Source organism: Mustela erminea, chromosome 14 (genome assembly GCF_009829155.1).
Source record: "Mustela erminea isolate mMusErm1 chromosome 14, mMusErm1.Pri, whole genome shotgun sequence".
NCBI lineage: Eukaryota > Metazoa > Chordata > Mammalia > Carnivora > Mustelidae > Mustela > Mustela erminea.
The window spans coordinates 37297551-37321476 of record NC_045627.1 but is presented as its reverse complement, the minus strand read 5'-3'; the positions used below and the strand labels follow the sequence as shown (position 1 = coordinate 37321476).

Here is a 23926-nt window from a genome sequence, read left to right as displayed (position 1 = left end):
CCCTCCCATGCAGGGAAGTACAGCGGTTAGGGACCACTCATGTCTAAGACACAGAGAGTCCGAGTCCTCGGATAAATGGGACATTGATTTTCCTTCATGCCTCTGGATGGGCCTCCAGAGAACATGCCAAGAGCTAGCACTAAATTGTTGGTGCCCTGCTGGGCCCAGAGGGAGCCACACAGAGGCCTGTACCCAGGTTCTCGTAGGGAAGATGGTAGATGACAGGTTGAGGACGGCTGTACCCCAGCCACGGGGACGGGATCTTTTGGCCCATCAGATGTTTGGTGTGCCCAGTGCCCTGTTTTATTTGGGCCCATCCAGATGTTTACTTTTTAAGCAGGGTCTACAATTGCTGTCTGTGAGCTTGGAGAGGAGGGGGCTGGTAAGATGGGGCTGGGGAGAGGGGCATGGGGAGAGGGGCTTTAAGGTTGCCTGTTCTCTCTCTCCTCCCCGTTCTATCCTGCCAGCTTTGTGCTCAATATGTTCTTAAGTTTTAAAGTTTTAATATGTTGTCACAGATGACCCAGTGCAGTGATAAAGGGAGGAGTTGGCACAACACACAGACACACATTCATTAGACATTTGTTATGGACTTATTGTCCATGGTCCCATCCTTCCCAGTTCTAACCGCCGACAGGACTGCATTTGGAATTAGGGCTTCTAAGGAAGTACTTAAGGGGAAATGAGCTTGTGAGGCTGGGGCCCTGATCCTAGAGGACTCGTGTTACAAGTCTTCTTATAAGAAAAGACACCAGAGAGCTTGTGTCCTGCCCCCGCACCCCTTTGCACACAGTGAGGAAAGGCCACGGAGAGAACATACCCAGAAAGGGGACATCTGCAAGCCAGGAGGAGCTCTCACCAGGAACCCACTCGGCAGCCCTTGATCTCAGACTTTCAGCCTCCAGAACTGGGAGAAAATCAAGGTCTGTTGTTTCGGCCACCTGGCCTACGGTGTGTTGTTTCAGCAAACTGATCCAAGTGTGTGTGTATGTAATTAGGATCAGGCGCTCCCCTGTATCTTGCTGCTCTACGAGACTTGCAGGCATCATTCATTCTACTGGTTGTCTTCTAGTGAAGAGAAACCCACGTACAGATACATCTGTCCTGCTATGGGCATCATGTCTCACAGCACCCAGGAGCTCACGCTGTACTTTCTCCCCCTCCATCGGACATGACCCCCTCCCCCACCCCATCAATTCAGGCTCTGCACAGGAGCCTGAGTAACCCCTCAGTGGGGAGTCAGGAGCCCAAGTTCTTCTTACTCTGCCACCAGCCGCCTGTTTGGCATTGGGCGAGCTGCTCCCCCATTCTAGCCTCCGTTTCCCCATCTGTGAGGACCTTCTGTGCTGGCAGATTGCAGTGCGATGTTCACAGGTGTGACCCTGGGAGGTAGGGGCCTGTGAGGCCTGTTTCCGGCAAGTGAGCTGGGCCCAGCGGGGTCTCAGGGATGAGGGCCTGGCCGTGCAAGCTGTGTGATGAGGTGGTGGGGAGCACTGACCCAGCTCCCAGTGCTCAAGGAGGAAGCAGCTGGCCCCCTGCCTCCCATCAGCCTGGAGGGGATGACCCCCTCCCCTCCATAATCTGGCAGCTGCCCTGGGCAGCCCTCCATCCTGTGTTGGGTCAGAGGAATGAGTCTGATGACTGGGCCTTCTAGGCCAGTTCCCCCTCTAACTGTGGGACTTCTGGAGAGCCCCTCTGATGACCATTGCATCATCCTTCAAGTTGGGATGGTGATGATGTACGGCGTGCAGGGTGGTTATGAAAGCGGTTCGTAAACCATACAGCGGGATGTGGGCATTTTCTTCTTTTCGGAACTCGAGGCAGTGGGGCCTGGACCTCACCCGGAATCTGTTCGGCTCATCCCCTCCTTACGGCAGGGCCTCTGGCAGATCCTGAGGTAATCACCGTGGCCCTGGGGCCCAGCCCTCACCCAGAGGCTAAGCTCTGGACTTAGCCCGTGAGCCATCACACGTTCCTCCTTCCTGGGGTCCTGGGGTCCGGCCGGAGAGGCCAGCTATGTGCCCCTGAGTTGGCAGAGAACCCAGAAGGGAGTGCGGGCTGTTCTGAGAGCCTGGCCTCTAGAAAGTGGGGGAATGGGAAGGACAGGACGGCCAAGAAACCTTCCTGAAGGAGGGAACACAAAGCTAGGGTTCGAGGGACAAAGAGGGGGGCTCCAGGTGGAAAGGGGGGAAGCAAGTGCCTTGTGCCAGCTTGCCTGGAGATGAAAGTGTATGTGTCTGCTCTCAGAGTTGAGCAGGGAGAGGCTGCTCTTCAAGCCCTGGGGCCTTGGGTGGAGGGTGGAGTCTCAGGCCTGGAGGGTTGGGCAAGCAGCTGCCCCTCGGCAGGGCTGTCCTTCTATCACTTGTGCAAATGGGCTAGTCCCTGTCTCTACACCCTGGCTCCTCAGCTGCCCTCTTCCAGGAAAAGGCTGTCTTCCTCCCCTGCCCTTCTTGGGTCACCTGTACAAATCTTGCCAGAAACCTGCAGTCCACGTCCATAGAAATTGGCTAACACATCAGTGAGTAAGAACTAGTCGCAAAAGCAGAGCATTTAGGAAGATGAGCTACTGAAAGGAACAGCTAAAGGCATTGCCCGTGGCAGCATCCGGGCAGCCAAACCGAGGATGGGCTCAAGGAAGGAGGCTGTTCTCATTAAAGCCCATCGGCACCGTCTGACTCATTGACTTCGACAAAAATGAAAAATCATTTTTAACAAACCTTCTTGCCTAACCCAAGTCCTTCCTATTGCACTGGAAGGCTGTCTCCTGTTATCCCGTTCCTGGGACCAAGTTGGGGGGGTGTGTGTGGTCCATGATTCTGGGGGTTCCTCTGAGGCTCCCCGGGCTGACAGTGGGAGTGTCGTCCCTCCCCTAAGCTCGCGGCTAACATGGTGGAAGATTGTCCTTTGGTCTCCAGTCCCTCAACCCTGATGAGCCTCAAGGGAGAGCCCAGAGCTCCGACCCTGCAAGGAGCACGGGCCATGCTGGGACAGTGAGGGTCCAGTGTGCGCTCTGGGCCATACCACCCCGCTTCAGTCCTGGTTCTCCAAAGGCAAGTTCTGGAACCCCTCATGGCTGCCTCACCCCGGGGCAAAACGGGACTGTGAACCCTGCAGCTTCTCAGCTTTCCCAGAGGCATGCACGACAGGGCGCCTGCTTACACGCAGAGCCTGGTATGTAAGAAGTGCTTTATCCATGCAAGCCGTTTATCTGCATTTTGGTGTTGCAGAAGTTTATAAAATGTAGTGTAGTAGCTGCTGGATACAGAAGGAATCTGAAAGAGCCCCTTCATTTCATACAGAGAAAGCGGGTTCTGAAAACCCGGGACAAAGGAGTCTGAGAAGAGCCCGCAAAGTGCTCCTCAGTCCTCCTCCCCGAGCAAACAGAAGGAGCAGGGACACTGAGGGGCGACTTCAGCGCCAGAGCAGGCCTGGGCCCCTGGGAGAGCAGCAGAAGGGAAGTGGGAAGGAAGCAGGAAGCAGATGCCAGGGGCCGGTGGAAACGGTGGTAAGAGAGGAGGGAGCTGGGCTGCCCCCCTCCCCATTCAGAGGGCGCTCTGGGCTTCGAAGCGTGGGGGCAGGAAGTGCCTGTGAGGCAGGAAGCGGCTGGTGATGTCATGTGTTGGCATCATAGCTGTAGGCCTGGAAGCCTGGAAGCCAGCTGGGCAAACAGACCTTCCTGGGGACCATACCCTCAAAAATATTCTGGAAGGCGGTGGGTGTCTGGAGCCCCAAGGCTGCAGGGTGACTGAGCTGCAGCTAGGCCTGGGGGGTGTGGTTCCTGTGACAAGCTAATGCTGGAGTCCCACCATGCATCCTGGACACCAGTGTGTTCTGGTTTTCTGGGGGTGTCACGTGATGTGAGTAAGTCCCAAAGGGACCAGAAGATCAAGGTGGTTTTTTTTTGTTTTGTTTTGTTTTCCCAGAAATCACCACCTCTCCCAACCTGCCTTACCCCACACTCATCCCCAGTCCTGGCTCTGTTGCAGGGAGTTCTGGGTCCTGCTCCATCTTCGGAGATCAGAAGGCCCCTGATGCTGGGGACCTCGTCTCTGTGACCGTGCTAGCACTGGGCCCAGAAATGAATTTGGGCCTCCCAGACAGTGGGTAAGGAGGAGAGAGCTTGTGTCTGAGAAGCACAATGGGGGACCCAGGATTTCTACTTAGTAGGGATTTAGGGGCAGCAAGGTGTCAGAGGGGGAGGCCAGGCCTTGTCTTGAGGCTGCGTTTGCATTTGAAGGTGACCTTGAACTTTCATAGACTCCAAGGCTACAGCCAAGTGATCTGTTCCAGCCTTGTTCCTGGGCCAGAAGTGGCCAGGTAGCTCCCAGCCTGGGCATGGATCTTTGAGTCCTGGGCAATCTGCTGTCTAGAAAATTCTCTGCGAGCTCAGTTTTCCTCCTTGTAGTTGTCCCAGCTGGATCTCATTCGGCCAACTGGAGCCAAAAGGCCTCCATGCTCTCTGTTCTCAGGACAGCCCTGCCACCATTAGTCTGCAGTCTGTTCCCTCAGGTTGGCTCCAGGTGAACCATTCCTTGGAACAATTCCTTGCCAGCAGAACAGCATGGAGCAGAGCAGAAACAGTTCCTGGGTGTTGGCGGAGGGGTACCCTAAGAAGTTTCTCCCATAGCCGGGCACATTTGGAATTTGCATGATTTTTTCCCCTTAGACGACTGCTTTTAACCAACCTCTCCCCAAGCTCTGCGTATTTATACCCCTCCCCCCTGTGCAGGGTTTTCCATGTACCCTCTTAACCCTGTTTTAAGCTACTGATATTTTTTGTATCTTGATTCCAACATCCCATTGTATTAGCTTTCTTTTCTAGCCTGTGTCTTCTCTAAATCTGATAAGTAGCCTTCTGTGCCTTTATCCAAGCCACTGATAAGAACATTAAACAAGACATGGTCAAGTTCAGAAAAAGCCCCGTAGCCTCTAGAGAACCCTCCAATTTGATATCGATTCACTAATTAGTCTCCTTGGACATAGTTGTTCAAGCAGCTATGGATCTGGCTAGCATCCTGTGCACAGGGAAGTCTGAGAGTCTATACCAACTGTCCTCCTCAAACCCAGGAGGGCTAGTCTACAGCAATCTTCTGACTCATCCGTCCAGGACCAGCAAAGGTGGAGACTGAGAAGGTTTGGCATGACCTTCTCCTGGCGAATCCAGACTGGTTCCTATTGCCCATGCACCTTTGAATAATTGTTTCCAAATTACCTGCTTAGCAATCAGTACTGGGATGAAACTAGCATAAAATTAATTTGTTTAACATTTCTAGAATCTGTCTTTCTCTTCTTGGGAAAACTGGGATGTTTATTGACCTCTTTTTGCCTGTCTTTTGTTTCCTGTGATTTGTCAAGGATTGCTGTTTCAGGTTCTGAAAACATGTCCATTAGTTCTTCTAGAAGCTTCGAAGATAACATTCTTGTGCTAACAGACAAACTTGTTTAAAGTTCACTGCCTGAACACCATAAAGGAAAACTGTCCTTGTGTTTGACTATGTAAACATCCTACCTAGGAAAATAATAGCTCTCCAAAACAAGCCAATTACAAATATGTTTGCCACAAATAACACACGAGACTAATTTTTCTATCATACAAGCGCTCTTAGAAATCGATTTTTAAAAAAGTAGAAAATGAGAGGCCATGAATAAGCATTCTATAGAAAAAAACCACAAAAAGCCAAATAACATACGAAAATAGAATTACTCTCACATAATGTGAAAAGACAAGGATAAATCTGTATGTTTACAGATTAGCAAAAGTTAAAATTTGACAAAGCCTAGTGCCAGCAAGGACTCAGAAAAATGGGCACCTGCATACATGCTTAACGAACATGTAAATCGCGGCAATATATTTAAAGGATAGTCTGATAAGACTTACCAAAAATGTAAATGTGTTTGTTTTGTCTTCAGGGTTTTGATCACATATCTCAAACACATATGTACGAGGATATTTATTGCAAGATTGTAAAGTCTTTAGAAACAGAGATTGTTACCAGGCAGCTGGTCACATTGACACGGCCAGAAAATAAGCTATTCAGCCATTGGACAGGAGAAAGTAGACCCAACCTAGGCTGATTCGGAAAGAGCTTTGACACAATAGGTAAAGGGTGCAGAATCGTCTGGAGGCACGATTCTATTTGTGTTAAAAATGTCTCTGTGTTTGTGTATCTATATATCTATATATTCACAGAAATATCTTGAAATATCTTGAAGCTACAAATATCTCTGGAGAGGATGACTAGGGTTTAGAGAAGGGGAGAGAAATTTTATCTTTGTATTGGATCTCTGTATATGGTTTTCATTTCTTTATCCATACCAACTGTATGCATTTGTTTTTATAGTCTTTTAAAAATTGCTGCTTTGTCTCTGGCTGTCCCTACCATCCAGGTGTTCACCAAGAGCATGTGTATTGGGCTCCTTGTCACTCTCCCTGATGGAGAAGAACTCTAGACAGGGCTCAAAACTCTTCCCTTCTCTGTCCTGGTTGAACTCGGCACCACCGGGACCTTCTAGTGACTGACCCCAGGTTCTGAATGTGGTTAAAAGTCCTGTAGTTGCCTTTATTTGTTTTTCTATTATGTCGGTGAAGTTTTTTCACCTCAATTTCTCCCCATTCTGGGCACGATTGTTCAAATTCTAAGTTTATTTCAAACCTTTTGTTTCCCGTTGTTAGCTGTATCTCTCCTTCTATCCTCTGCCTAAGTCCCTGGTAAGCCTTAATTGATATTTTAGAAGTCTCCCCATTTCTTCTTTGATATCTTCTTTGTTTTCTTAGGTTAGAATCAGGGCACAGGATGTGGGACCATATCCATCTCTGCTCAGAAAGTTTTCATCTCTGCTTTCTTGAAGTGAAGGATATCTTTATTCAACACAAATCCATTGGGCACCAGGAGACTAGGGAGCCACAGTGGGTATTAGAGGGAAGCCAACCCTCAAAGGACTCCAGCAGAAGCAAAGTGCATGCTGATGAATCATAATGCAGATTATTTAAAATTTCATTGTCCACAGCAACGCTCCAACACACCCTTGACTTCCCTTGCAGACACTGAAATCTCCTGGGGGGTGGGGGCAAGGAAAATGGACCATCTGGCCTGCTTCCCCCATCCCACTCTCAATCTGATTGTGATGCTATGGAGATCGTTTGAAAGGAAAGGGGGTTCCCATTCTGGTTCTTAGGAAACCTCAGGGCACAAAGAGTGGGTAATTGGTAAGGACATGACTGTTCCTTTTCATTTGGGGGTTAGAAAACAGAGTGATTAAAAGCTCTCTGAGCTTGGGAGAAAGTGTGCTTGTGTGTGTATGTGTGTGTGCGCGCGCGCACGCACGCATGTGTGTGTGCGAGGACCCCCACGTGGGGAACCTGAGTGTGAGCACAAGGGAAAGTATGCACGCTCTCATGAAGCTGCAGGTAGAGAGGGTGCTGTAGGAATGTGGGGAGAGTCCCGGGTCCCTTCCCCCACTAACATCAGAATTGCAGTAATCGAAGATTAAGTGCTGCTGACCCCAGGAGACAAGCAGCTCTGTTTCCAAGGGAACCGCATGGCTCAATCAAGTCCCCTGAAAGGGAGGGTGAGCCAGATGAAGCAGCCCTTCCACCCCTTAGAGCAGCAGTTTGCACAGCAGAACCCTGAGCCCCACTTGATTCAGCCTGCCGAGGGACCCTGGGCAGGTCACTTACCTCCAGGCTGAATTTTCACTGCAAGAACGCCTGGAGAAGGGCCGGCGTGGTTGCTGCAGGCCCTTAGCAGGTGCCTTGTCCTAGGAGGAGTGGGGCTGGTGGCTAGGGAACTTGGCTCTCTCCTACCACGCCACGCCCTGCCCAGGTCTCTGAATGACATTCAGATCCTACCTTTGCCTCTATGGGTGCTGCTTCCCCATTTGTACAATGAAAGCTCTGGACCAAGCCTCTCTAAGGAGCACAGCCATCCTAGGACTCTCTCCTGAGAAAATTCCCCTTTCCTGTCACATCCAGACCCCCTGCCCAAAAGTGTGAGTGGAATGAAGGACCTCAGACTGCCATTCTGCTGGCAAATCTGGCCCTACCCGATCACTCCAGCTGGGCCAACTTCATAGTGACCAAGTCTTCCCCGTCTTTAGGGACTAAGGAGTCCTAAAAGCCAACTGTGATTTTTCTCAGCAGCTTCAAGTGAGAGCAAAGATGCAAGTTGAAGTTCCAGGAAGGGTTCAGAGCTGAGAGGAAGGTAAGAAGGGTCACCTCACTTCACAGCCCTTTAGTAGGGCCACTGGAAAGTCAAGAGGAGAACCCACCTTCTGTCCAGGGAACCCTGACCCATGGATCTGTCCAACCTGCGCAGAACCCCCAGAGGGCAGTTCGGAATCCAGTGATCCAGAGACATGAGGCAGTGCCATGGAGCGGGAAGAGCCTGTGCAATCCGCCCAGTTGGTTTCCCTTTCCAGCTCTTCTGCTTCCAGGTGGTGTGACAAGGCGCAGGTCCCTGAGCCTTAGCCCCCTCACGTGTAAACCAACAATAATAAAACCCATATCACAGGGTGATTGGGAGGACAAGAGAAGATAGATAAGGAAGTGCCCAGAAGAATGCCTGATGCATGGTAAGTACTCACCAAATGGCATACTTTCTATTAAAAAGTGTTTTTATAGATCATACTGGTCAATGGTTCTTAACCCTGTTGCACATTAGAACCACTAAAGGAGCTTCTAAAAAATGCCCAGGTCTGCCCCTAGGACATCCTGAGATGGGGTCCATCCTTCAATATTTAAAATGCTCCCCCAGACACTTCTGTTTTGACCCTAAGGGAATAATAAGAACTGAATTTACCTCTCCATCTTAAACAACTAGAAATCTGGGCAAAATACAGGATACTATGATTTTCAGACATTGAACAACAGGCATGACATGATCGTAATTGCTTAGAGAAAGGAAACAAAGAGGGTGAGCCCTATAATTTCATCAACTTACCACTCCGAGTTAAGGAAACAAAGTTCAGAGAGACTAAGGTGACTAGATTTGAGTATTTGAGAGGGGAGAGCTGCAAATAGACTGCCAGGCATTGAAAGGGGGTCCTCAGGTCTTTGGTTAAGAACTCATCAGAGCGCATGTAAAAGAAAGTTACCAGGAAAGGAACCACTAGAATGCAATGGACCGAACAAGTTCCAGAGCTGAGACAGAGCTGGGAATTGCTCATCAACTAAGCCAGAGTGGGAAAACCTTATAATACAGAAGATATCAGCTAGAGACTCCAGAAAGTTATCATCTTACTTGTAGCGCTAGATTAGCCCTAGAATAAAGGGTGCTCTGAAATCACCCTAAAAGAAATAAAATAACACTTGAAAGGATTCAACTATTTTTGTTTTTAAAGATTTTATTTATTTATCTGACACAGAGAGAGACAGCTCAAGTAGGCAGAGCAGCAGGAAGAGGGAGAAGCAGGCTCTCCACTGAGCAGGGAGCCCAATACAGAACTCGATCCCAGGACCCTGGGATCCTGACCTAGCCGAAGCCACCCACTTAACTGACTGGACCACCCAGGCGCCCAGAATTCAACAATTTTCAAGTAACTTACTTATGTTCCAGAGCCCAATTCAGGTATATTTATGGGAATACATAAATACCAGCACCCAGCAAGTTTAATTCACAATACCTGCACCCAACTGAAAATTACCAGATGCATTAGTTTTCTTTGGCTGCCGTAACAAATTACCATGAACTCAGTGACTTCAAATAGTGTTCATTTACTTTCTCACACTATCTGTGGATCAGAAGTCTGGACACAGTATAGCTCAGCTGGGTGCCCTGCTGATGGCTTCACATGACTGAAATAATAATGTCAGTTGGCTTAGTTCTCTGGAGGTTGGGAATGTCTTTCAGCTTAACCTTAGTTCCTATGGTTGTAGGACTGAGGTCCCTGTTTCCATGTCAGCTAGGGGCTGCCCTCAGCTCCTTGAGGCTTCCCACATTTCTTCTTATGAGGCCCTCTCTGTCTTCAAACCGGCAATGGTGCATCAAGTTCTGCTTATGCTCCGAATCTCCCTGACGTCCTCTTCTGCTCTTAAGGACTCATGTAATTATGTTGAGGTCACCTGGATAACCCAATATAATCTTCCTATTTTAAGGCCAAATAATGAGTAAGCTTAATTACATCAGCAAGACACCTTTTCCCATATAAGTTAATATATCCACAGCTCCCTGGATTCGAGCATAGAATCTTCTTGGAGGCCATAATTCTGCCAGGTATGCAATACAGCAAGAAAATATGACCCATTCCAGGTGAAAATTCAAACATTAGAACTAGACCAGAAATGAGAGAACCAATTAGTGGACAAGGATATTAAAACAGCTATTGTGAATATATTGCATACATTTAAGAAGATAGAGGAAAATATGGCCACGATGAAGAGAAAAGTAGGGGCTCCTGGGTGGCATAGTTGGTTAAGCATCAGACTTGGTTTTTGTTTGCTTGTTTTTTTTAAGATTTTATTTATTTATTTGACAGACAGGGATCACAAGTAGGCAGAGACACAAGCAGAGAGGAGTAAGCAGGCCCCCTGCCGAGCAGAGAGCCCGATGTGGGGCTCGATCCCAGGACCCTGAGATCATGACCCGAGCCGAAGGCAGAGGATTAACCCACTGAGCCACCCAGGCGCCCCCAGACTTGGTTTTGACTCAGGTTGTGATCTAAGAGATGTGAGATTGAGTCCCATATCAGGCTCCATGCTCAGCATGGAATCTGCTTGGGTTTCTCTCTTCCTCTCCTGTTGCCCCTCCCCCAAACTTGTGCTTGCACTCTCTCTAAAATAAATCTTGAAATTGTGTATATATTTATATTTATAAATACACCCAAATGGAACTTTTAGAAATGAAAACTCAATATCTGAAATTTCATTGTAATTTTAATATCTGAAAATACAGTGGTATAATTAACCACAGAGTAGATGTTACTAAAGAAAGAGAGTAAATTTGAAGACATAGCAGTAAAACAATACAAAATGAAGCACACAGGGAGGAAAAACAGAAAAATTACAAAAGCCGTGGAACATTTTCAATCAATCTGAGTCAGAAAAAGAGGAAACAAAGATCTTTTTTTTTAAAATAATGTCCAGAAACTTTCCAAATTTTTAAAAAAGATTTTATTTATTTATTTATTTGACAGACAGAGATCACAAGTAGGCAGAGAGGCAAGCGGGGTGTGGGGGGTGGTAAGCAGGCTCCCTGCTGAGCAGAGAGCCTGATGTGGGGCTTGATCCCAGGAACCTGGGATCATGACCTGAACCAAAGGCAGAGGCTTTAACCCACTGAACAATCCAGGCACCCCGAAATTTTCCAAATTTAATGAAAACTATAAACCCCAGAATCATGAAGCTTAAGGTTTGAACCCGAGTTCATATCTGCTGTATTCATGTGTAAGTCTTTGTATGGACATATGCAATGTCTTGGATAAATACTCAATAGTGGGATGGCTGGATTATATTTTCTCCAAGACTGTACCTTGTATATTCACCTCTTAAGAGTAGGTTTTTTTTTTTTAAGAACAACCATTTTAAATTTTTAATGAAGTCCAACGTATTAATTTTTTTCTCTCATGGGTTATGGTTTTGGTGTCATGTCTAGTGAATCTTTGCCTAACTAAAGTGTATGTTTAACTGTCAAAAGTCTGCCGAAGTCTTTTCCAAATGGTTGTACATTTTATATTACCTCCCATAATGTATGAGAGTCCCACTTCCTCCACATCCTCAAGTCAGTCTTAAATTTTGGCCATTCTATTAGGTATATAATGGTACTTAATTGTGTTTTAATTTGCATTTCTCTAAGAACAAATGATATTGGTCATTTGTTTTTCATGTGTTTTTCTGATATCCACACATCTTCTTTAATTAGTGATTTCACAAATATCTTTTCCAAATTATTTATTGTATTGTTTTCATATTCTTGAGTATCAAGATCTCTTTAACTATCCTATTAGATAAATGCTTTGGAAAGATTTTCCTTAAGTCTGTGTCTTGTCTATTTATTCTCTTAAGAGTATTTTCTGAAGAAGAGACATTTTTAATTTTGGTGAAGTCAGATTTATCAGTTTATTCTTTTAGGACCATGCTTTTCATATTATGTCTAGAACTCTTTGCCTAACTGAAGATAACAAAGATTTTCTAAGTTTTCTTCTAGAAGTTCTATAGTTTTAGGTTTTACATTCAGGTAAATGATTCATTTTGAATTAAGTTTTGTATATATTTGTATGTGATATGGTTCAAAGGTTTTTTTAAATGTTGCATTTGAATATCCAATTGTTCCAGTCCAATATGTGGAAAAGAATATCCTTTGTCTACTAAATTGCCTTTTTGCCTTTGTTTTGGAAAAATAAGTTTCCCATATGTGTGGTTCTTCTTCTGGACTCTCTGTTCTATTGAAGTATTGTCTGTCTTTAAGACAATTCCATAATGTTTTGATTACTATAGGTTTTTTTTAAAAAATAGAAGTTATTTATTTATTTGACAGAGCACAAGCAGCAGGAGCTGCAGAGGGAGAAGGAGGAGCAGGCTCCCCAACTAAGCAGAGAGTCCCATGTGGAGCTCCATCCCAGGACCCTGAGATCATGACCTGAGCCAAAGGCAGCCATTTACTTGACTGAGTCACCCAGGTGCCCCGATTACTATAGTTTTATAATAAATCCTGAAATCAGGTAGTTTTAGCTCTCCAATTTTGTTCCTTTTTTCAAACTTTTTGGTTTTTTAAGATCCATTACATTTCTATGTAAAATTTGGAATGGAACTGTAAATGTCTACTAAAAAACCTGATGAGAACTTGATTGGGATTTCAGGCAACATATGGAACAATTTAGGAAGAATTAGTGTCTTAATGAGACCAAGTCTTCTAATTCATGAACATGTTATGTCTCTTCATTATTTAGGTCTTCTTTAATTTCTCTGGGCAATATGTCATAGTTTCTAATGTACAGAAACTGGAATATAATATTAAATATGTTTGAAAGTACTTAGTATTTTTCTTACTATTGTAAGTGGCTATTAAAAATTTGGATTTCCCCCTCTCTTTCAGTGATATATTGTGTATCAACTGTGCCATTTTATTTTATTCTTTTTTCCTTTTTCACAGAGAAATAAAAGACTAGAAATAAAAATAAAATAAAAATTTTGAATTTCCAAGCTTTCATTTCTAGTACACAGAAATATCATAGTTTTTATAACTTGTTACCATGTTATTTGTCAATTCTAGTAGGCCTTTTTTTTAATCTTTTAAAATTTTCTACTTAGACGTGATCATATTATCTCTGAAGAAGATAGTTTTAATTTTTCCTTGCCAATCTGTATGTTTTCCCCCCTTGCCTGCTTTCACTGGCTAGGACTTTCATTACAGTGTTCAATAGAAGTGGCAAGACTAAAAATTTTTGCCTTGTTTCCAATATTAGGGGAAAACATTCAGTTTTCCACCATTAAATGTGATACTAGCTTTCAGTTTTTTATAGATGCCTTTTCAGGTTGAAGAAGTTCCCTTTTATTCCTAGTTTGCTGAGAGATTTCTTTTTGAAATCATGAATGAGTATTCAATTTTCTTAGATGCTTTTTTATATTAATTAAGATGATTATATAATTTTTCTCTTTTAGTCTATTAAGTTGGTGAAATACAATCAGTTTTGAGTATTAAGAGGACATTATTTCCAGGTGACAAGGTACAGTAGCATTTTGGGATGAACTCCACTAGTCATGGTGTACCACCTTTCTTTTATATTGCTAGATTCATTTCAATATTTTGTTAAGGTATTTTGATATTATGGATGTGGGGATATTGGACTGTAGGTTTTCTTTATTATAATGTCTTTGATTTTGTTATCAGGGTAATGCTTGCCTTATAAAAGGAACTGAGAAGTGTTCCCTCTTCTACTTTGTGGAAGGGTTTCTGTAGAATTAATATTATTTTGTCCATAAATGCTTTATAGAATTTACCAGTGAAGCCATCTGGCCTGTGGTTATCTTTTTTTGTTTGTTTGTTTGTTTTCATCTGATGTTATTTATTTGTTACTCTTAGAAAATCTCAATTTTGACTAGATTCAGACTTAGAGGTAGAAGCTGTCAGGGAGGACAGCCCCTTCTCTTGGCAACCTATCCCTGGTGTTTTTCTTTGTCCTTCTTTATTCTGTTGGCCCTACATGTCACATATTTTGCAGCCTCTTCGTGATTTTTTTAGTACACTGTTTCTCCAAAACAATCCCAATGTTTGTGTTGGGTACTCCGTTGTAGTAACAAGATGCTGAATCTTGGGCACTTTGGCTCTAGGTTTCTTTCTTTGTTTAGGGACTTTCTTAAAACATACTTGCAGACATCTTCTCTCTGGAGAGATTGAAATATTTGCAGATTCTGCTAGCTCTTTTGGGTCCCAGGTGACAAGGTACAGTAGTATCAGTGAGTCCAGGAATATCCCCCACCCCCGCTTTTATAACAATGATTAAGTTGAGAACACTGAGATTGGCACGCACAATGAAACCGTGAACAGATTTCCACTTTCTTTCTCCAGTCCTCCATGATCTGTATGTAGCAAGAATGCCCCTTCTTCAGCAGCAGGTGGCCATGGCCATGGGTCAAGACTCTCTGCTTCACGGGAAAGCCTTTTTTGTCATCACTGCCACTGATTTGGACCATGTAATTCTTCCATCGTCACCCAGACCATTAGCAGCAACTTCTGTGGCCATCTGCTTTCATAAAAGGTATGAAGTTTACATTCACTGTCCACTTCAATACATTTCTGTTAGCCAGTACTGGGAGAGGATACTTTTCTACACTTCTGAAGTGCCACTAAAAAGAGCTGGCCCTGGAGTTATCTTTATGGGAAAAAAAAAATTCAGTTTCTTTCATAGATAGAAGGTAATTCAGGATATCAACTTCTTCTTGAGTAAGCTTTGCTGATTTGTATCTCTGAAGGAATTTATCCATTTCACCTAAGTTATTGAATTTATTGTCATACAGTTGTTTTTAAAAATAGCATTCTTGGGGCACCTGGGTGGCTCAGTGGGTTAAAGCCTCTGCCTTTGGCTCAGGTCATGATCCTAGGGTCCTGGGATGGAGCCTCACATCAGGCTCTCTGCTCAGCAGGGAGCCTGCTTTCTCCTCTCTCTCTGCCTGCCTCTCTGCCTACTTGTGATCTCTGTCAAGTGAATAAATAAAATCTTAAAAAAACATAGCATTCCTTGGGGTGCCTGGGTAGTTCAGTGGGTTAAGCGTCTACCTTTGGCTCAGGTCATGATCCTGAGGTCCTGGGATGGAGACCCTGGGTTTTAGCATTAGGCTCCCTTCTCAGCAGGGAGCCTGCTTCTCCCTCTGCTGCTCCCACTGCTGTGCTCTCTTGCTCTATTTCAAACAAATAAATAAAATCCTTTAAAAAATAACATTCCTTTAGTATTCTTTTCATGCCTTATAATTTATAGTGATATCACTTCCCTGGTTCCTGATATTGGTCACTTATGTATTATCTTTTTTTTTCCAATTAGTCTGGCTAGAATCTAGCAATTTCATTGATCCAAAAGAACAACTTTGGATTTCATCAGATTTTTCTATCTTTTTTCTGTTCTCTGTTTCATTAATTTACACTTTGATCTTTATTATTTTCCCTTTTCTCCCTACTTTGGGGTTTACTTGCTCTTCTTTTTCTAGTTTTCTTTTTTAATTTTTAAAACAAAATTTTTTAAGATTTTATTTATTTATTTGACAGAGTGAGAGAGCCCAAGCAGGCAGAGCAGCAGAGTGAGAGGGAAGCAGGTTCCCCCTGAGCAGGGAGCCTGATGCGGGGCTTGATCCCAGGACACTGGCTGTGATCATGACCTGAGCTGAAGGCAGCTGCTTAACCAACTGAGCCACCCCGGCACCCCTAGTTGTTGTTGTTGTTTTTTGTTTTTTGTTTTTTGTTTGTTTGTTTGTTTGTTTTTTTAAGGGAGAAGCTGAATTTATTAACTTGAGAACTTTATCCTTTTCAACATGGGCATTTATTGTTATAAACTTCCCAAGTACTGCTTTAGCAACATCCCACAAATTCCGATATGCTACCAAATGCTGTCCCTTTTTTTCATTTAGACTTTACCTTTATGGAAAACCTGAGAAGGGAGTACAGAGAGGGTTTTCTTCTTGCTCGGAAATTTTCTTTGTCTTATATTAAAATAGCCATTCCAACTTTCTTTTGTTTCATGTTAGCATATTATATCTTTTGCCATCCTTTTACTTTTAAGGTAATTATGTCTTTATAATTAAGGTGCATTTCTTATAGGCAGCATATAACTGGGTTTTGCTTTCTTATTCAGATTGATGATTTCTGCCATCCAATTATGGTGTTTAGACCATTTCGGAAGTCTGTAAACATCTTGATTTTGTTTTCATTTTTAAAAGATATTTTCACTGGGCACCGAATTCTACATTGACAATTTTTTTTCAGCAATTTGAAAGCTGCATTTCAGTGTCTTTTTGCTCTCAATATTCTGGTGAGAGATCTACAATATTACCTTTGTCTTTTTTCCTCTGTATGTAAAGTGTCTTTTTCCCTCTGGCCACTTTTTAAATGTCCTCTTTATTATCAGTTTTGAGGAATTTGATGAAGATATGCCTTATTTTCATTTTCTTTATGTTTCTTATTCTTGGAATTCACTTGGATTCTTGGATTTGTGGCTCGATATTTTTCATCATGTTTGATATTATTTGGCTATTATAGCCAAATATTTTTTCTGTTCCCTCTATCCCATTTCTCCTCTCCTTTGAGGTTTCCAGTTACTTATATATTAGGCTGTTTGGGGTCCCACAGTTCAGTGATAATCTTGCCATTTTTTAATAGTTTTCATATTGGATAATTTCTATTGCTATGCTTTCAAATTCACAATTATTTCTTCTACTGTGCCTAATCTGTCATTAATCTCATTTCAGACACTGAAATTTTTTATCTCAGACACTATAGTTGTCAATTCTAGATGTTTAATTTTTTTTTTTAGAAACAATCATTCATGCATCACTTAACTTCTTGAACATATGGGATATAATTATAATAGCTGTTTTAATGTCCTCGTCTGCTAATCCTAACATCTGTTGTCAGTTCTAGGTCTTTTTCAGTTAATTGATTACTCTCTACAATATGGGTATTGTTTTTCTGCTTTTGTATATGCCTAGTAATCTTTTTTTTTCCTACCTAGTAATGTTTGATGGAATCCCAGACATTACAAATTTTTTTTAAAGATTTTATTTATTTATTTGACAGACAGAGATCACAAGTAGGCAGAGAGGCAGGCAGAGAGAGAGAAGGAAGCAGGCTCCCTGCCAAGCAGAGAACCCGATGCAGGACTCAATCCCAGGACCATGAGATCATGACCTGAGCCGAAGGCAGAGGCTTTAACCCACTGAGCCACCCGTGTCCTGACATTATGAATTTTAAGTTAAGTGTTAAGTCCTGGATATCTTTATACTCCAATAATGTTGTTAATTTTTTTTTTTTCTGAGATGATGCAGCTAAATTACTTGCAAAGGGTTTGAACCTTTTGAATCTTACTTTTATGATTTGCTACACAAATCTAGAGCTGCATTCAAATGAGTGCTAATTATTCCCTATTACTAAGGTAAGAGCTTCCTGAGTGTTCTACTCATGTATTCTACTCATGTCTGGCACATGGGAAGAGGCACTATGTCTGCCTCTGTGTGACTCTAGGCACTCTTCTCTAATCTTTTCATATTGTGAAAAATGCATGTGTACATGCACTAATCAGGATTCTCTGAATATGTAAGGACCCCACCCCCCTGCAGATCTCCAGGATTCTCTTTCTGTGCAACACTTTTCTCTTTGCTGTTCTGACTTGAGAACTCTACTGCCTTCATCTCCCTGGATGCTTAGTTTGTCTTCTCCATTCAAGGAATCTACTAGGCTCCACCTGGATTCCCCCTTCCTGGGCCATGGCCCAAAAACTCTTTCAAGGCAATAAGCCACAACAAGTGCAGGGCTGGCTTGGTTCATTTCATTTCTCAGAGATTATTCTCCTTTGCTTGATGTCTAGTGTCTTTTAAGGTGCTGCTTCATCGTAGAGACCATAAACATCCACACATGTAAATGATCACAGCCTCCTCCCTTTACCCCCGGTAACCACTAATATGCTTTCTGTCTCTGTGGGTTTTCCAATTCTGGATATAGCATCTAAAGGAATCATTCAATTATATGACCTTTAGTTTCTGGCTTCTTTCTTAGCATAATTAAATTTTTTTTTTTTACTTTTTACTTTTCTAATTCCAACATAATTAACATACAATGTTATATTAGTTTCAGGTGCTTAGGATAAAGTATGGACACTAGAACTAGAGAGAAGTGGTAGTTATACAACATTGTGAACACACTAAATGCCACTGAATTGTACACTTCATAATTCTGTGATATGTGAATTTTACCTCAATAAAAAATTAGTACATACACTAATGCCAATAAATAAATGAAAATATTCCTTCTTATATTGGGTCTGTTATTTAAAAAAAAATTATTGTGTTGAGTCAAAGGGTAAATATGGTCCCTGTTACTTTTCTCTGTGGGCCTATCATTAACTATTCCAAGATAAAATAATAACAATGTGCTTAAGATTTAAAACATATATAGAAATGGAATGTCTAGCTGGCTCAGTTGGTTAGCCATCTGACTCTTGATTTCAGCTTAGGTCATGAACTCAGGGTCATGAGATCAAGCCCAGCATGGGGCTCCATGCTGAACCTGGAGCCTGCTTAAGAGTCTTTCTCTCCCTCTATCTCTGCCCCTCTCCCCGAGCCTCTCTATAAAAATAATTAACAAATATAAAACATATGTAGAAGTAACATGTATGGTGACAATCTACAAAGGATGGGAGAAGAGAAATGGAAGTAGATATTATAAGGTTTTTACAGGTTATATGAAGTGGTATAATATTACCTGAAGGTAGACTGTAATAAATTAAACATGTATAATGCAGACTCTAGCAACAACAACAACAACAACAACAAAAAATAAAGCAAAAAACACCCCAAACCTAATAAAAGGGAATGAAAACAACAAAGAACCATAAGACAAATGAGAAACAAATAGCAGGATGGTAAGTATAAATCAGTAATATATGTAATTACATTGAATATAAAATGATCTAAGCATTTCAGTTAAAATGCAGAACTTTTAAGATAGGGTTAAAAGGCAAAACACAACTACACATCATCTATAAAAAGCCTATGAGGACACAGGTTAAAACTAAAAAGATGGAACAAATATATACAACTCAAACTAATTCAAGGAAATCTAGAGTGATTAAATCATACAAAGTAAACTTCAAAACAAGGAATATTACCAGGGTTAGAGAGACATTCCATAATGATAAATAGGTCAATTAATCAAAAACTCATTATAATCCTAAATACGTATGCACTGAACATCGAGGTCCAAAATGTATGAAATAAAAACTTATAGAACTAAAAAAGGAAATAGACAAATCTACATAGTTGGAAATTTCAACATTCCTCTCTCAGTAATTGACAGAACAAGTACACAAAACAAATCAGTAAGAATAGAAAAGAGGTTAACAGCACTATCAATCAACTTGACCTAATTGACATTTATGGAACACTCCGCTCAACAGCAGCAGGATGTACATTCTTCTCAAGTGCTTGTGGAACACTTAGTAAGGAGCAGCATATTCTGGATCATAAAACAGAATCAAGAAGATTGGACTCAAATAGAGCATGTTCTCTGAACACAACAGAAATACATTTGAAATCAACAATGGAAAGATATCTGGAAAAGCCCCCAATATTTGGTAATTAAGTAACATCCTTAAATAAGCTTATATGGACCATATAAGAGTTCAAAAGGGAAATCAGAAGATATTTTGTATTGGTTGAAAATGAAAACAGAACATTTTAAGACAAATGAGGTGCATCTCAAGCAGTGCTTAGAGGGAAATTTGTAGCATTAAATGATTATACTGGAAAAAAGAAGAAAGTCTTAAATCAATATATTGAGTTTTATTTCAAGAAACTAGGAAAAGAAGAGAAAATTAAAAGTAACCAAGAGAAAATAAACAATAAAGACAATAGGAATTTTTTTTAAAGTAGAAAGAGAGTGGGGCACCTGGATGACTCAGTTAAACATCTGCCTTTTGGTCAGGTTATGATCTCAGAGTCTTGGGATCGAGCCCCACATTGGGTTCCCTGCTCAACTGGGAAGCTACTTCTCCCTTTTCCTCTGTCACTCCCCTTGCTTGTGCTCTCTTGCTCTGCTCTCTCTCAAATAAATAAAATACTTTTTTTTTTTAAAGTAAATGGTGATGTGGAAGGGAAAGAGAGGGAATTCAAAAGCTGGTTCTTTAAAAATACCAATAAAATTGACAATTACTAATCATGGGGGAAAAAAGAGGAGTGGTTAAAAGAAGAAACAAATGATCAAAATACAGAATAAAAGACCATCATAGATGCTATGGATATTGAAAGGATAACATAAGAATATTATAAGCAAACTTTGGGCAATAAATTTGACTACTTAGATTATATAAAGAAAATACTTATAATGCACAAACCTCCAGAAGAAATAAAAATTCCGGATTGCCTTTTATCTATTTTTTATTTTTTTAAAGATTTTATTTTATTTATTATTTTGACAAACAGAGATCAGAAGCAGGCAGAGAGGCAGGCAGAGAGAGAGGGAGGAAGCAGGCTCCCTGCTGAGCAGAGAGCCTGACGCGGGGCTCAATCCCAGGACCCTGAGATCATGACCTGAGCCGAAGGCAGAGGCCCAACCCACCGAGCTACCCAGGCACCCTATCTATTTTTTAAATGGAGATATAATTCATAGACCATAAAATTTCATGTGACACAAAATTTACTATCTTAAAGTGTATGATTCAGTGGTTATTAGCATATTCACAAGGTTGTGCCACCATCACCTCTAATTCTAGAACATTTCATCACCCTAAAAAGAAACCCTATACCCACTAATAACTCCCCATTTCCTCCTTCCCCCAACCCCTGACTCTACTAGTCAACTTTTCATCTCTGTGGAGTTGCCTATACTGAAGACTCCATATAAATTGAACTGTACAATGTATAGCCTTTTGTGTCTGGCTTCTTTCACTTATCATAAGTTTTTAATATTCATCCAAGTTTCACCATGGACCAGTACTTCATCCATTTTTATGGCTAAAAATATTCCCTTGTATAGATGCACCACATTTTGTTAATGGACATTAAGCTTGTTTCCATTTTTTGACCATTGTCAAATGTTTCAATGAAAGTTCCTTTGTAAATTTTTGTGTGAATGTGTGTTTTCATGTCTCTAGGTTATATACTTGCAACCCATTTTTAGCTTTTTGAGGAACTGCCAAACTATTTCCACAGTGGCTGTTCCATTTTACACTCCCACCACGAATGTACAAGGGTTCCAGTTTATCTACATCTTTACCAAGACTTGTTATTCTTTTTTCTATTACTTTTTTTAAATAGCCATCCTCATGGATGTGATGTGATATCTCGTTGTGGTTTAGATTTGCATTTCTCTAATGGCTAATGATGTTGAAGATCTTTTCACATGCTTATTGACCATTTGTATACCTTCAGAGTAATGTCTATTCAAATCCTTTGCCTATTTTAAAAATTGGATTGTCTGTTTATCATGGAGTTGTAATAGTTCTTTATATATTCTGATTTGTAGACCCCTGTCAGATATATAATTACAAATACTTTCTTCCATTCCATGGATTATTTTTTCACTTTCTTATAGTGTCTTTTGATGCACAAAAGTTTCTCATTCTGATGAAGTCCAATTTATTTTTTGGTTGTTGTTGTTGTTTATGCTATGGATATTGAAAGGATAACATAAGAATATTATAAGCAAACTTTGGGCAATAAATTTGACTACTTAGATTATATAAAGAAAATACTTATAATGTACAAACCTCCAGAAGAAATAAAAATTGGTTCATAGTTAAGAAACTATTGCCTAATCTAAGGGCAAGAACACTCACATGTATGTTTCCTTCAAAAAATTTTATACTTTTAGCTCTCACATTTAGGTCTTGATGTATTTTATTTTTGTGTATAGAACAAGTAGGGTCCATTCATTATTTTGTAAGAGGATATCCAGGTGTCCCAGCACCATTTTAAAAAGCTATTCTTGGGTTGCTGGGAGGATGGTGGAGTAGGAGGACCCTAGGCTGACTTCTTGGTGTGTGGCCACCTAGAGAACACCCACATCAGCATAAATAACCCAGAAAGCAACTCAAAAACTGACAGAACAGACTTCGCAGCCCAAGGTAGACAAGAGGCCACAGTGAAGCAGATCCATCTGCTCTGATTACTCTTGGCAAGATCCCATCAAAGCGGTGCCACAAGCCTGGCAGTATGCGTGCAGCCCAGACAGGGGTCAGCGCCACCCCACAGTGAGTCCTGCTCCAGGGAGAGGGGAGGATAACTACACACCAATCTGACTGTGACCCCAGCAGTGGGTTGGGGGCAGGCAGCTGGTCTGACTGCAGGGCCCTCCCACCAACAAAAACTTCTTGGGGGACCACACAGGGAAAGGGCCTGCAGTTTAGTGCTACTTCATCTTTGGGAAATGCTTGCTCTGACTCAACTCAAGCCCAAGACAGCAAAGGACCAACCACTTACACCACAGGCACCAGACTCTGACCACACAGAGAGCCATTGCAGGCTGGACTGAAGGCAAACACAGCTCTGCCACAATGGTAGGACACCCCTGTAGCAACATACATAGGAGACACCCCTGAGGCACCATTTTCCGGTGAAAGGAGACATTGCACTGCAGGACCTCTTCTTTATAAAGCCACTATATTCAAGTGCAAAAGACATAGCTGACTTTCCCAATACAGAGAAACAGACAAAGCAATAGACAAAATGAGGAGACAGAGGAATATGTCCCAAATGAAAGAGCAGAACAAAATCAGAGCAAGAGACCTAAACAAAATGGAGATAAGTGATAGTAGATTTAAAGTAGTGCTCATAAAGAAACTCACTAGAATTCAGAAGGAAGTGCAGAACCTCCATGAGACCCTCCACCAAGAGATAGTAGATAAAAAAAAAAAAAACAACAAAAAACTGATTAGAGCTATTGAACTCACTGAATGGAAATAAAAACCAACCACCTGGAATAAATAACAAACAAGAGGAAGTAGAAGAACAGATCAGTCACTCAGAGGACAGAGTAATAGAAAGTAATCAAGCTGAGCAGATGAGGGGAGGGGGAATATGCAAAAGGAGAATAGACTCTGGGAACATAGTGACACTGTCAAGCATAATAGTTGCATGACAGGGATCCCAGAAGGAGAAGAGTGAGAATAGGGGGCAGAAGATTTATCTGAAGAAATAATAGCTAAAAACTTCCTGAATCTGGAGAAGGAAAGAAAAATCCAGATCCAGGAGGCACAGAGAGCACCGCCCACCCCCCCAAAATCAAAGAGGTCTGCACCAAGACATGAAGTAAATAAGATGGCCAAAAGTAGTGATAAAGAGAGAATTTTAAAAGTAGCAAGAAAAAGGAAAGCAGTGCCATACAAGGGAAACCCCATACCCATGGTATGGGGTACCCATGGGTTTGCAGCAGAAACTTTGCAGGCCAGAAAGGAACAGCATGATAAATTCCAAGTGCTAAATGGAAAAAATCTACAGCAAGAATACTCTATCCAGCAAAGATTTCACTTAGAATAAAAGGAGAGAATTTCCCAGAAAAACAAAAGTTAAAAACAAAACCAGCCACATCCCTGTCACACACAATGCCATCAGCCTGTGGGTCCCAAATCCGCAGTCCAGCTGCCCTCCTGCCCAAGTCAGTGAACACTGCCTGCCATCCACTTAATGCCAAGTTAACACGCCTCCACTGCAGATTGCCAAGGGCTCAAATGGCCCTCTTCCCCTCAAATTCCAACACTTATGCTCAAGTTTGGGCACAAAAGTGGGCATAACTAT

General features: G+C 42.1%; 1 pseudogene; it reads right to left on the bottom strand.

Annotated features, from left to right (window-relative positions):
• Positions 1-3542: 3542 nt before the first annotated feature.
• On the bottom strand, positions 3543-14732 carry LOC116572811 (annotated as a pseudogene).
• Positions 14733-23926: the final 9194 nt, after the last annotated feature.